General features: G+C 52.4%; 1 protein-coding gene across 2 annotated transcripts in view; it reads left to right on the top strand.

The window, feature by feature from the left end:
* Positions 1-15,005, top strand: part of CLIC5 (chloride intracellular channel 5) — a 278,748-nt gene that overhangs the window by 129,775 nt on the left and 133,968 nt on the right. The gene's annotated exons all lie outside the window — the stretch shown is intronic.

Raw genomic sequence — 15,005 nt, 5'->3', positions numbered from 1 at the left:
AAAAATGGTGGCAGTACGAAGCTGGTCAAACAAGACCGAAATGAGAGGCAGTGGGTATGAGTTTTTAATCGTGATACGGTTCAATTCCCTGAAGTCGATGCAGGGTCGCAATGAACCGTCCTTTTTACCCACGAAGAAGAACCCCGACCCAACTGGAGACTGTGAAGGTCTGATAAATCCTTTAGCCAAGTTCTCCTGAATGTACTCTGCCATAGCCTGAGTCTCAGGACGTGACAGGGAGTACAACCTGCTCTTGGGAAGCTTAGCATCGGGAAACAAATCAATGGCACAGTCGTAGGGGCGATGGGGAGGTAGTACCTCTGCAACTTTTTTGGAGAACACGTCCGCAAAATCTGCATAACACCCTGGTAATCCTGGCAAACTTAGCTGCGAGAGCCTGACTGGAAGGCTCAAGCAACTCCTGAAACAATCAGTACCCCAACTAAGAATCTCCCCAGAGACCCAGTCAAATTGAGGATTGTGGGCCCTTAACCAGGGTAACCCCAACACCAATGGGGCAAAAGTACAGACAGTCACATAAAAGGACAATTTTTCAGAGTGTGTGGCTCCAATAAACAAAGAAATCTGGCTAGTGCAAGAGGTAATTTTACCCTGGGATAATGGTTCCCCGTTTAACCCACAAATCTCAATTTCCGACGCCAAGGGTACTAAGGGAACAGAGTGTTTCAGGGCGAATTGGCGGTCCATAAAAACCCCGTCGGCCCCACTGTCCACAAAGGCCTCAGTCTTGACAGTTTGACCGAGGATCTTCAAGGTCACCGGAATGATAAAAGTCTTCTTGGGAAATTCAGACTTCTGGCCTGACAGGATATTTCCCATCACCCTCAGGCCCTGAAGTTTTCCGGCTTTTCTGGGCATGATACTACCACATGACCCTTATTCCCACAGTACAAACACAACCCCTGCTGTCTCCTCCGCGTCTTCTCACGCGAGGAGAGGCGGGTAGCCCCAATCTGCATAGGCTCCTCGGAAAATTCCTCAGAGTCTGAGGTTCCCTTGGGAAAGAAGGAAACCTCGGTCTCCCTTTCAAGCCTACGCTCTCTCAACCGTCTATCCACCCGGATGGATAACTGCATGAGCTGATCCAAGCTATCAGGCAAGGGATATTGTACCAGTTGGTCTTTTATCTGGTTAGAAAGACCTCTTCGGTACTGGTGTCTCAGGGCTGGGTCATTCCACTGGGTATCATGGGCCAACCTCCGAAACTCCGTACAGTAAACCTCAACTGGCCTTCGCCCTTGCTTAAGGATCGAAATCTGAGCCTCGGCTGAGGCCGTCTTGTCAGGGTCATCATACAACATGCCCAGTGCCGTAAAAAAAGCATCAACACTTTTAAGCGACGGACAGTCAGGCTGCAACCCATATGCCCAGACCTGTGGGTCTCCTTGTAGCAAGGAAATCACTATGCCCACCCGCTGAATCTCTGACCCAGAAGACTGAGGCCTAAGCTGGAAATATAACTTGCAGCTCTCCTTGAAACAAAAGAACTGCGAGCGATCTCCAGAAAAACGATCCGGAAGATTTACTTTCGGCTCCTTAACCCCTGAAGGTGCTGCTGCTGCGGGAGCTCCGCCAGCGGCCTGGGAGGTGTGCATTTTAATGGACAAATCATTAAATTGACGAGTCAGGACCTGCACCTGATCGACCACCTGTTGCAACGTATTTTGAGGGGTATGCTCCATATTCCCACAAAATTTCAACAGGAGTATTGGGCTGCTGAATATGTTATGCACACCAGTGCCTGCAGGAATGTATTGGTGTTTGAACTGTTATACACACCAGTGCCTGCAGGAATGTACTGGTGTCTGAACAGAGAGGGATGCAAAACAAATGAACTCACAGACAGACTGGGAAATATGACATAACGTACACAGAAGGTGATAGGGTAACAAAACCAACACAGAGTGAACAGAGAAGCCCAGAGGCTAAGAAACTGGGTGTCTCCCTAGTATTAGAAATGCTCAGATGGAAAAAGCAAGATGTTGTGTTTTAATACGTAGAGAACCCGAAACGCTGTTGCTAAGGGCAACAGCAAAACCCTAAAGGGTTACCAACGGGTGTGGCAGTAAACTCCTTGGTCAGAGATGGAATAATAGACACAAGGAGAGTCTCCACAATCCTAATTCTCACTTGCAGGGCCCAGGTTCAGCTTACTGCCACTAAACTGACACATGGACGCCCTGCACAGTGAGAGAGGATTATGCAGGCAGGTCTGAAAGTACAGCCACAAACCTGCTGGGTTCACAGAATAGCAAAAGAACCTCAGCAGGCTAAACGACTGACTCCAGTCTTACTGCTAGGTCTGGATTGGCAGAGTGTAGTACCAAATGCCCAGGCCTATTTGCAGTAAGCAACAACAAAATACAAAGCTACACAGTACTGGCTAACTTTCAGGAACTGACTAACCAACAAAGATTCAGCAGCATCTGCTTAACCTGAGAAGAGGCCTTATAAAGCAGGTGCTGTCCACGCCCCCCTCAGACCTCACAGACTGTGAGCACAAAAACCAGCACCGGATCCCATGCCTGTAACCACTGCACAGCAAAAGACCCGAACCGGAGTATCAGCTGCGCTCAGGTTACTCCGCTAGCACTTGTCTCCCGGTTGCCATGACGACGTGGCAGCACAGGGCAGGAGACCCTAACAGTCGTGGACCCCCACGAGGGAGAATAGTTGTCGGTATGCCGGGTGTCGGGATTCCGGCGCCGGTATACTGTGCGCCGGGATCCCGACATTCGGCATACAGAAGACCACCCCATACAGGAGGCATCTACTGTATCTCCTACAGATGCCTCCTGCTGCAATGGCATTGTAATTACTTGGAATTGCACAGCCGCTTCTTTGCAGCTGTGGAATTCCTTACAAACATGAATTAGACCCTGCGTGCGTTCCGTGCTTGCACAGTTGGATGCACGGATATAGGTGGTCATTCCGAGTTGATCGCTAGCTGCATTCGTTCGCTGTGCTGCGTTGAGGCAAAAAAAGGCACTTCTGCGCACGCGCGACGTACTATTACAACGGCCGATGTAGTTTTACACAGGGTCTAGCAAAGCTTTTCAGTCGCACTGCTGACTGCAGAGTGATTAACATGAAGTGGGCGTTTCTGGGTGTCAACTGACCGTTTTCAGGGAGTGTTCGTAAAAACGCAGGTGTGCCAGGAAAAACGCAGGCATGGCTGGGCGAACGCAGGGCGTGTTCGTGACGTCAAAACAGGAGCTGAACAGTCTGAAGTGATCGCAAGCGCTGAGTAGGTTTAGAGCTACACAGAAACTGCACAAAAAAACTTTGCCGCCGCTCTGCGATCTTTTCGTTCGCACTTCTGCTAAGCTAAAATACACTCCCAGTGGGAGGCGGCATAGCGTTTGCACGGCTGCTAAAAACTGCTAGCGAGCCATCAACTCGGAATGACCACCATACTCCGGGGAAGGACTTTGGGCTGCCTGATGCAGAGGTGCAGGCAGATCATGTGCGGCTGCGGTTTCTCACAGATTTGCTAGTGCGAAAATATGCAAATGGCAGTTTAAGCATTCCCCTTGTGCAAACCCTGCGCGCCCACTTAGCATATCTCAGCGTTGCTCAAGTGCGCTGGTGGATTTGATCTCTCCACCATTAATGCACCATGGGTCACAACATCGACTTGCTCAGCTGCCCCTGCCTGGAGCAGAGCCTCCCTTGTAACTTTCTTAGGTTATGTCCACTGTGGCTGCAGTGCTGCGAAAGAGATTGCAGCCGCGTGATGATACACACCCACAACACTCCCATAACACGCCCATGACACTCCCATAATACGCCCATGACACTCCCATAACACACCCCTGGCACTTCCTCTTTTTGCCATCGCTCCAGGTCCCCTCCTAGGCCCTCATTCCGAGTTGTTCGCTCGCAAGCTGCTTTTAGCAGCTTTGCACACGCTAAGCCGCCGCCTACTGGGAGTGAATCTTAGCTTATCAAAATTGCGAACGAAAGATTCGCAATATTGCGAAAACACTTCTCTGTGCAGTTTCTGAGTAGCTCGAGACTTACTCTTCCAGTGCGATCAGTTCAGTGCTTGTCGTTCCTGGTTTGACGTCACAAACACACCCAGCGTTCGGCCAGACACTCCTCCGTTTCTCCAGCCACTCCCGCGTTTTTCCCAGAAACGGCAGCGTTTTTTCACACACTCCCATAAAACGGCCAGTTTCCACCCAGAAACACCCACTTCCTGTCAATCACATTACGATCACCAGAACGAAGAAAAAACCTCGTAATGCCGTGAGTAAAATACCTAACTGCATAGCAAATTTACTTGGCGCAGTCGCACTGCGGAAATTGCGCATGCGCATTAGCGACTAATCGCTCCGTTGCGAGAAAAAAATAACGAGCGAACAACTCAGAATGACCCCCCTAGTCTCCACCCTGACGTGCCTAAGGAAAGCAGAAGCCATGGCACACAATGGTTCGTGTGTGCGCAGTGAGGGTTTCCTGGTCTTTTCCCACTATGTGCTGTAGAAAATAATCGCTCAACTGCGCAAAAACATCAGCACTGCGCGCACTCCTGGCTCAGGCCCTTTGTAACAGTGTAAGAGGTGCGGCTGCGGTGTGGTGGTGCCTGCTGCCGTGCAGGTGTAAATTCGGTACTCACCAGGCACCGCTCTCTCTCACCTTCAGGTACCGGAACCTTCAACGGACCTGGCAATCTTCAATCGGATCCGGACACGGCGATTCCCTCTCGGAGCTGACCGACGATCGAGCTGAGGAGAGAATAGGTTACCTCAAGGGGGGTATCGACCCTTCTTCCACTGGAAAAGGGGATACCCCAGGGGTGACCGCGACCTTCACCGGTTGGGTGAAAGATCATCACTGGCACAAAGCCTCAGCCACCCAGATTTCACACACTCGCGCTCTCGCACGTAGTGTGATGAAAAGGATTCTCACGTCCGTGAGCAATCCCGACTCCGGCGCTCGGGGACAGACAAGGGACAAACGTACACGGATGCTACTCACCGTCACAAGTCTTGCACCCCGATCTTCTCCACTTACAGGTCCCTGTAAGGAGGCAAAGAGAAACAGCCGTGCAGGGCAAAGAACTACCCTAGTGTGCGTCCGCTACACTAGCTACATAAACAGAGCCCTCAAACTAGATCGTGTGGGTGGTGCAACACAACTATGCACAACTTAAACAACGCATACACTTTGCCCTGCACGGTAACAACATACGTCACAATATCGGAATACCAGATCACACGGTGCTGTCCCTTTAAATCCCTCCCGCTGGAAAGGGGGTGGGCGCCGCACGGCCTACCCACCTCCTGTACCTTCCCTTATGTGGGCCCCAGGCCTGCCTACCTAAATACCTCAGGGTGGCCTGGGCCTAGCGCCCAGTGCCACCTTTATTCACCTCAGGGGTCTTATTCACTGGCCTAGCGCCCCCTAGCTGCACACAGGCCAGAGGCCTGACTTCACCCACGGGCCTAGCGCCCGCCTAACTTGTTGCCCGTTGGGTGACCTGGGCCTTGTACCCAGGGTCACCTTATATGTACCTACTGCCCAAATACACTAGGGCCTAATGCCCTCTAATGTTCCCACAGGCCTATTGCCTGAATTGCCCCCGGGCCTGGTGCCCGCCTACTGCGCCGCTTCCTGGTAGCTTGGGCCTAATACCCAAACCACCTAAGGCAATGATGACCCCCAACCTCCTATCTGCGCCCAGGCCTAGTGCCCGAATTGTGCCCTCGGGCCTAATGCCCGTCCCTGATGGTCTAGGGAGGAAAAGGGGAGGGGGTGAGGGTAGCCTCACTGAGGCCTCACCTGATCCAGGGATCTCCGGTGCCCCCTTCTGCCGCTGACCCGTCCTGGCCAGCGGCGTCGCCTCCGCTGCTCCGCGTCCAGCCGCCGCTGGACATCTTCCTTCAGGAGCCCGACGTCTTCTGGCCTCTTCAGCGGCCGCCGTCTTCTTCTCCGCGCCGGACTCTCTTCTCCGCTCCGGCGCGCCGACCCTCTTCTCCAGGACCCGGCTGCTTTCTGCTTCGCGCTCTTCCGCGCGCGCGGTCTCTTCGGCTCCCGCCCGGCGTCTGACGTCAGATGCCGGGGGCGGGGCCTATGACGCGGCGAGCGCCGATTGGCTCGCCGCGTCCCTCTCTGATTGGCCGCCGCTCCGGGAGCCGCGATTGGCTCCCGGAGGGCGCCAACATTCAAAGCCCTCCGCAGCCTCCGGTCCGGTGCAGGGAAAAGGGTAATCCCTGCACCGGTCAACCGCCGCCGCCACGCACCCAGCGCTGGGGACAGACAAGCTGCCCCAGCGCTGTCCCCAGCCAGTGACAACACCACTGATGTGCCCACAGGGCACATCTCCACAACAGTATTTGCATAAAGTCGCAGCCGTGTCTCTGTCCACTTCTGGGTCAGTCCTAGTGTATAGAGGCAATGGAGAACACACATAAAGATGGCCATTCATTATTACTGCATACGCATAGCAGAACCGATATCTCTGGTATGAGAGAATTGCCAAGCGTCATGCTGACGTGGGTGTGGATTATTATATCTACACTACAGTCACTAGGGATACCACTAATGGTAGACATGCATTAGATCACCAGGGGTAAAAGGTCAACACAGAATAGGTAGACAGTGGAAAAGGTTGACAGGGTGAAAAGGTCAACAGGGTGAAAAGGGTGACATAGAAATGGTCGACACAAAAAAGGTAGACACAATTGTTTTTTTTTTGGGGGGGGGTGTTTGTTACTTTTCTGCCACAAACAAGCCCCATTAGTGTTCCACGTCCCCTCCGATGGCTTGCTTCGCTCGCCATGCTTCGGGCAAGGTGCCTCGCTCCGCAACCGCTGCGCTCGGCACCTGTTACTATTCCCAGTCATAGTCCACCTGAATGGTAATGTATAAAAAAGTTGAAAAAAACAACAAAAAACTTGTGTCAACCATATGTGTTGACCATTGTCATGTCGACCTTTTGGCCCTGTCGACCTTTTGAACTGTCGGCCGTTTACACATCGACCTTTTGACCCTGTTGACCTAATGCATGTCTACCATTAGACCCTCTCAACCTTTTGACCCTGTTGACCTAATGCATGTCTACCATTAGTGGTTGACCTATTGACTGTAGACCTTTGGAGAAAGAATTGACTGCATAGGAGAGGAATGGGTTAAACATCCTGTGAGGGGGTGTACCCAGATGTGAGGTAGTACAGCCTTAGGAAAAAGGGGAGGGTTGAGGTATATATAGACTGCAGCGGCCATTTTGGGCCTCTTTGCTGCTGGAATTTCTTTGGGGTAAGTCTGCCTAGCAGATCGTTTCCCCCTTTTGATATTCTAACTGAATTGTGATGGCCTCCAGCCGCCCTCGTCGTTCTGCGGGCGCCCCGGCCCGTTATCAGGCCAGCGAAGCCGAACCCGGGGCCGGGATCTCCGGTGCGGGGGAGGCTGTGTCTGGGCTTGGGGCTGCTGCAGGACCGTCGGGTGCAGGGCGCCGGACGCGCTCATCCGGCGGCACTGCGGTCGTGAGTAAGGCTACTGGCGGCCGCGGTGGGCGGCAAGAGACGGCCCGGAGGTCTGGTATCCTGGAGGGAGGGGACCAACGGTCCTCACCTCCGGGGTCAGCTGCGGGCGTCGGGGCGGTGGTAGCCCGCGGGCGCGCGCTGGCGCGCCTCGCTGGACGCCGCCCGGCTCCCGTCGCGGTGTCCATCAACCAGTCTCCCCTGCCAGGGCCGCTTGCAAGGTCCACGCGGCGGGGGAGAACTGGGAGAGCAGCAGAGGTTACGGCGATCCGGCCTGGGCCCGTTGAGGCGCCCAGCGCGGGATCGTCAGGGGCAGGTGATCAACAGCAGGCCGCTTCGGCTGCGGGGGACGCCAGGATGGGAGGCGCTGGGGCGCGCGCACGACTGGCGCGCGCGCCAACGCGCGGCTCCGGCGGCGTCGCGCGCACACGTGTGCGCGCAGCACCGCCGCATGGTTCAATGTCCCCTCATCCCTCCTCGCAGCGGATTAATTCCGGCGGGGCGAGGGGGGCAAATAGGCCTGGCGGTGATCAACCAGGTTTGGGGCATTTGTCCGCCAGCAGTGCGGAGGGGATGGGCAGCATGGCACCGCGGCCTTCACATGAGGCACGGAGCAGTGCCTCCTGGGCGGGGCGTGGCGGCCCATCCATCGCCGCAGGGGTTCCTGGGCGGGCGGGCACGGCAAGCGGGGGGGGGTTTAGGTCCGGGGTGAGGCACCCAGTCAATGCGGACCTTTCCCCGCAAGGCCGACCGGTTTGTGGTCCTGATGGGTCATGGCTTCCCGTGCCCATCAGCGGGTCCACACGGCGCGTTCCACCCGCTCGACACCCAGCGGGGGACGCTCCGTCGCCAGGGGGTGCGGATGTAAATCAGGACGCGTTCACTACGGCCCTCGCCACGGTGGTGGCAGCTTTGGGCCCGCTCTCAGCGGCCCCCGACCGCGAGGTCGGGTCAGGGGGATTTCCTAGCGGAACGGGCGCGGGCTCAGCCGCGCAGAGGGTCGCGCGGGCGTGCCGTGAGCTTGGTGCGGCCGCGGCTCAGCTGCAGCAGCAGCCACGGCGGGGTGAGAATGTGCGTTCATGTAGCACGCCATCGCATGGTAGGGCTAGGCCCTCGCCACTGTCTGTCTCTGGGTCCTTTTCCCCCTTTTTGCCCGCAGTTGATCGGAATGATACGGAAGAGGCGGAATCGGAAGTTGAGGACGTTTCATACATCGCCCCGGATGAATCTGGATCCGATCATTCTACGGCTTCAGGTGAGGCGGAGCAGTCAGTGTCGGTCGCGAGTACTTCCTCAAGTTCTCGCAGCTCGTCCTCTTCTTCCTCTTCTTCCTCCTCCTCCCTTTCCTCGGCGGTGTCCGACATAAGTAGCACGGCCAAGGCGAGGAAACGGGCGATTAAATACGCCAAAAAGGCGGCCGGGAGACAGGAGCGGCATAAGAGGCGAAGGCGGGTTAGCAAAGAATCTCGCAAGGCTAGGAAGCGACGCGACTTGCCAGGCGTGGTCCGCTGCGAATATACAGCTGTCATGCGAGGGCTCAGGGATAGCTGCAGCAAAAGCATTCGCAAAGGAGACTTCGTAGATATCTTCGTCCTGACGAAGGGCGCGAAGAAGGAGTTCAAGGCAGCTACCGCTAAGAAGGGCATAGGGGCCGAGGCATTTCGCACGTTCGATAACTGGCTTGCAGGGTTCTGGGTTTTCGCGGCCTGTTACCTTGAAGACAGGCCAGACGAGCATATGAACATCATCCGGTACCTGCACCTCGTGCATGATATGCAGCGCACGTCGGCGGGTGATGAATGGCGTAGGTATGACGAGGAGTTCAGAGAAAAACAAGATGGGTTGTACATTATGGACTTTGGGTTCAAAGACGTGGAGGTCTGGCCTAATGCATGTCTACCATTAGTGGTTGACCTATTGACTGTAGACCTTTTGTACTGTAGACCACAGACCGGATACCGAACCTCCCTGATTTCCAGCCACAGTCATAGGTTTTAACCATTTGTCCGTGGAAATATTGTCCTTATCAAAGCCGTTATATTATTACAGCACAACCCCGATTCTCTTGTCCTGTGCCCCACCCCAACAGGCAAAACAGTGTTAGTGCGCACCTACGGCGCGTGGCAAAAAGTAGGGGCGTAGCTCCATGAGGAAGGGGCGTGGTCACAGTTATGCCCCCTGTAGCTCTGCCCTCAGTAGTTGTGCTCCCGGTACTGTGCCCCTTGTAGCTGTGCCCTCAGTAGTTGTGCTCCCAGTACTGTGCCCCTTGTAGCTGTGCCCTCAGTAGTTGTGCTCCCAGTACTGTGCCCCTTGTAGCTGTGCCCCCAGTAGTTGTGCCCCCAGTAGTTGTGCCCCTTGTAGCTGTGCCCTCAGTAGTTGTGCCCTCAATACTGTGCCCCTCTAGCTGTGCCACTAGCAGCACAGCTTACCAGAAAAAAAAAACCAACAACTCACCATCCCAGCTCCTGCTTCCCGACCGCTGCTGTCCTCCGTCTCCGGCCGCCGGCGCCGCACCTCGGATCTATGGGAGAGACGTAATGACGTCTCTCCCATAGCACCGCATAGACACTAGAGGTCAATTATGACCTCTAGCGTCTATGGCCGCTCCCACAATGACTCCTGCATGCATCTGCGAGATCTGAGTGCTGCGTCTGAACTGTATTTTTATATACCAAGCGATATGTCAGCATATGATGTAATCGCGCACAGCACGGCACCAGCAACTGGCGTTATAGTAGTACCAGTAGCGGATCTTGCCACGGCGGCGGCATCCTCGGGACAGATGCGCCCCGGGCAAAAATCCTACTTGCCCGTGGCAAGATCCGGTACTGCTGGGAGGATGTAATAGGTAGTAAAGGGGAAGGTATTGCGGTACGGTACAGCATCACTTCCAGCTGCAGTATGGATTAACGGCCGACAGGCTACACTATCATTCCAAATATGAAATTTCTGAGTACGTCCCCGCAGTCTCATACATTGGTGTTATTTGGCCTCTGTGCCTGTTTAAACACCGTAATTCCTTCTCTTTGAATCATAATCTACAAATAGATTATTCCGACAGGTTGTGCTATGTAAGGCCTCAGTGTTACAGCAATTACTAGGAATGGGACTTTCTCACATGGGCTGTAGAATCTTCACACAATGGTATAATAATCTTTATGAACTTACTCCAGAAATGAAATATATCACGATTATATTTGGGCGGTAATCGGCGAATCGAGGAGTTCCAACATGCTGCGTCATTTATGGGCCCCTTTAGTCCCTGATAGGCTATATAAATCATTTATCCGATGACTAACGATTGTTTGTATGTGGTCCGAAGACCACACACGTGGATTGCAAAAGCCGGGTCAGAACCCGCAACTGTTTGCAGGCACGGCCCTTCATCAGAACATGCGTCTCTGCAAGAAACTATTAGTACATACCACCAATTATGTATATAGTATACAGTGTGTGTGTGTATATATATATATATATATATATATATATAATACCAGTAGATAAAGGTGTTGAATGTCTTCTGCTACACCTGGTGCATAGATTTCATGTATGTACACATACTCAGGTTTGGACAAGCTGTAATAATAGTATACAGACTGTAGAGCATCCAGCGTGATCTGCCATACTCTAATCTAGTAGAACCAGATGTGTATAGAGCGTCAGCTGTGCGTAATAAGATGGAGCACAGCTTATGGATCTACATAGTGACACAGAGGAAGGTTAGCGCAGGCTTTCTTATCGTCCAATACCTTCTGTGTGGTGGCTTATCAGTGACTAGGCTTCCTCCCTAGTAACCCTTCTGTGGCAACAGCACTGCATAGCATAGCAATACAAAGCAAAGTCTCACACTGCAGAGAAGTGGGACACTAGTCAGTCAGCCGGGCCACAAAGGGTTAAAAGCCAACATGCGTCGGCCCCACTTTTCCTATTCCTTGCGGTGTCGCAGGCGGCATTTCTTTATGCACAATGGGGGTCATTCCGAGTTGTTCGCTGGTTATTTTTTTTTTCGCAACGGAGCGATTAGTCGCTAATGCGCATGCGCAATGTCCGCAGTGCGACTGCGCCAAGTAAATTTGCTATGCAGTTAGGAATTTTACTCACGGCATTACGAGGTTTTTTCTTCGTTCTGGTGATCGTAATGTGATTGACAGGAAGTGGGTGTTTCTGGGCGGAAACAGGCCGTTTTATGGGTGTGTGCGAAAAAACGCTACCGTTTCTGGGAAAAACGCGGGAGTGGCTGGAGAAACGGAGGAGTGTCTGGGCGAACGCTGGGTGTGTTTGTGACGTCTAGCCAGGAACGACAAGCACTGAACTGATCGCACTGGCAGAGTAAGTCTCGAGCTACTCAGAAACTGCACAGAGAAGTCTTTTCGCAATATTGCGAATCTTTCGTTCGCAATTTTGATAAGCTAAGATTCACTCCCAGTAGGCGGCGGCTTAGCGTGTGCAAAGCTGCTAAAAGCAGCTTGCGAGCGAACAACTCGGAATGAGGGCCAATGTTGTATTTACACCTTGTGTATGTTTCCGCCCACAGAAAACCTACACCAATAAAGAAGAGGAAAACTGTGGTTAAATAAAATGACAGAATTGTACTCGTGCCTATTAGCGTTTTTGTCCTAGATGATGCAAGACACGTGGCGCGACTTAGATGGCGTGCCATAATAGCTAGATCTGCACTTTTGCATTTTGCACCACAGCCGCGCACCAACAGACTTGTAGCGTACTGGGTTAGGATTTACACTTCACTCAATCGATTTGGGGATAGGTCATATGGACACGTTGGCAGCAAAACTATTTCTCAACTCTGACCCCCTTAACGGGTATGCCCAAGCAGTAGTTTGCAGTCTCTTTAAATAAAACCAAAAGGTACTCAAAAATATATGAAATAATAATGTATATTTGACAGCATATATTGGCAGGGCTGCTAAGACATTTGCCATTCCCCGATGCTGATGAGGGGGAGTGGCCAATCCAGGGGACATGACCGATCCTAAAACAGACCGGGCCTGGGTAAGCTGTACAATCCCCACCTCCCTCTCTGCTCTACAGTATATTAGCCCTAATTTGTGTAGTAGACCCGGGGACACCATCTTTGGCGACGGGGCACATTTGTATACCAAGGAGAGAGTCTACAGCTATACTGCAGCGGTGTAGTACTGTAACTAATATCCTGCACCTGGGGGTCATTCCGAGTTGTTCGCTCGCTAGCTGCTTTTAGCAGCTTTGCACACGCTAAGCCGCCGCATACTGGGAGTGAATCTTAGCTTATCAAAATTGCGAACGAAAGATTAGCAAAATAGCGAATAGACACTTCTTAGCAGTTTCTGAGTAGCTCCAGACTTACTCGGCAACTGCGATCAGTTCAGTGCTTGTCGTTCCTGGTTTGACGTCACAAACACACCCAGCGTTCTCCCAGACACTCCTCCGTTTCTCCAGCCACTCCCGCGTTTTTCCCAGAAACGGTAGCGTTTTTTCGCACACACCCATAAAACGGCCAGTTTCCGCCCAGAAACACCCACTTCCTGTCAATCACATTACGATCACCAGAACGAAGAAAAAACCTCGTAATGCCGTGAGTAAAATACCTAACTGCATAACAAATTTACTTGGCGCAGTCGCACTGCGGGCAATGCGCATGCGCATTAGCGACTAATCGCTCCGTTGCGAGAAAAAAATACAGAGCGAACAACTCGGAATGACCCCCCTAATCACAGCCAGTGCACCGTCCTTCTAAAGATAACGTAGCGATGGGTAGAAGTCACAGGGCCGGGGAGTGTACACTCAGGGAGCTGTATGACAAGTGCCTCTGACAAAGGGATTGGTGTTTTTCCTCAGATTTTAAAAAGGAAATGAGTAGTGTGAGAGGCATCCAGAGAGCAGAGCCAGGACCGGCGGAGGAAGTGGGAAGAGGCGTATCAGGAACATGAAGACTTCTCTGTCACTTTCACCCACAACAGAAGCAGCAGATACTGTGTACATGGTGCAGGCAGCAGCCAAGCGGGAAGACTCTGTCATCAGATTATCATTTGTTGGATTGTTGTGCATCGGATAGTGTTCATCATCTTATGACGCCCCTCTGACCTTCTTTGCAGCAGTGTATCCTTGTATACAGAACTACGCATTTGTGTGGTTGGAACTGACAGCCGTCGTTATCATCAGAGCGTATTTGAAGAAACCTATACTTGGTGCAAATGATACTGAACACAGGCGTAACTATTTACACTTCCGTGCAACTCCGCATAGCCTGTGGCGTTAATACCATTATTCCAGAGAAATTTGCATTTTGCAATAGAGATGTGTATACGTGTTAGAGTCTGGCAATGTCCCGCAGGGCCCACTGAGGCACAGCACACAGGGCCCCTCCCCTCAAAGGACGCCCCTGTTAGTTCACCGCTTTAGTTGCAGTTGTACCCAGCACCAGTGGCGGCTCCAGAGGTGAGGCTGCAGTGCGGTCCAGAATTCAAATAGGGAAGCCGCACCAACTGCCAGTGAGTCAGTTTGGGATGACAGTTGGTAGCAGTTGGTGCGACTCCCCTATTTGAATTCTGGACTGCGCTGCAGCCACACCTCTGAAGCCGCCACTGCACAGCACTGATGCGCGCTCAGATCGGGAACATGCACAGTGGGAAAACACGCAAGATAAGCTCCGCCAACAAGTGTGCGCTACGCTCTGAGTCAGCTCCAAAATATTTATAAATAGTATTTGGACGACTGTTTTCCCTTAAATGCTACCACGCGTGATCTGTCACAGGCTGAGCGGACGAGTGAAGATTCACGTTTTAGTGTCAAGACTTGTAAAACTTCCTGGCATCATTACACAGGCTGCGTCACAGCAGCATCCGATCCCGTGCCCTCCCCACAGCTGACGTGGCGGCTATTTTTGGGCTCCCGTGATAGATGATACATGTAACATTTCGGTGTCACATGAAGTCACGTCGCTTTAGCACCTTAAATGTTCCCGAAGGAGCGGTATGCCTGGTAACGATGTGTCATCACATAACTGCGCTACAAGACACCACTCTGCAAATAGAAAACGAAAGGACAGGTAGCACTGAGGGCTTGGGGCCGGACAGAAATAACATAAGTTATAGCTCTGTGTCCTGCACTATCTGCTCCGCTGTCACCACACTTCTCACACCTCAGTGTCTGACTGCCATTGTATAGACAGAAATAACACGGCCAGAAATAGCTGCAGTGGAATAAGGGAGTCATTTATCTACGTTTGCGCTGCTCGCCGTTTCTACTGCAAATACTGATTTAGGCAGTGTCTGAGATTTATCAGTGGGGATTTAGTAATTGTAACTAGAAATAGGGGTCTATGGGGGTTATTCAGGTTTGTTAGCAAACCAAAAAAAGCACACTAATGGGGCAAAACCATGTGCACTGCAGGTGGGGCACATGTAACATGTGCAGAGAGAGTTAGATTTGGTGGGTTATATTGTTAGTGTGCATGGTGAATACTGGCTGCTTTATTTTGACACAGCGATTCAGTTTGAA

The sequence above is a fragment of the Pseudophryne corroboree genome, chromosome 4 (genome assembly GCF_028390025.1).
Source record: "Pseudophryne corroboree isolate aPseCor3 chromosome 4, aPseCor3.hap2, whole genome shotgun sequence".
Lineage (NCBI taxonomy): Eukaryota > Metazoa > Chordata > Amphibia > Anura > Myobatrachidae > Pseudophryne > Pseudophryne corroboree.
Note: the sequence above shows the minus strand (reverse complement) of the source record. Positions and strands in the feature narration are given on the sequence as shown.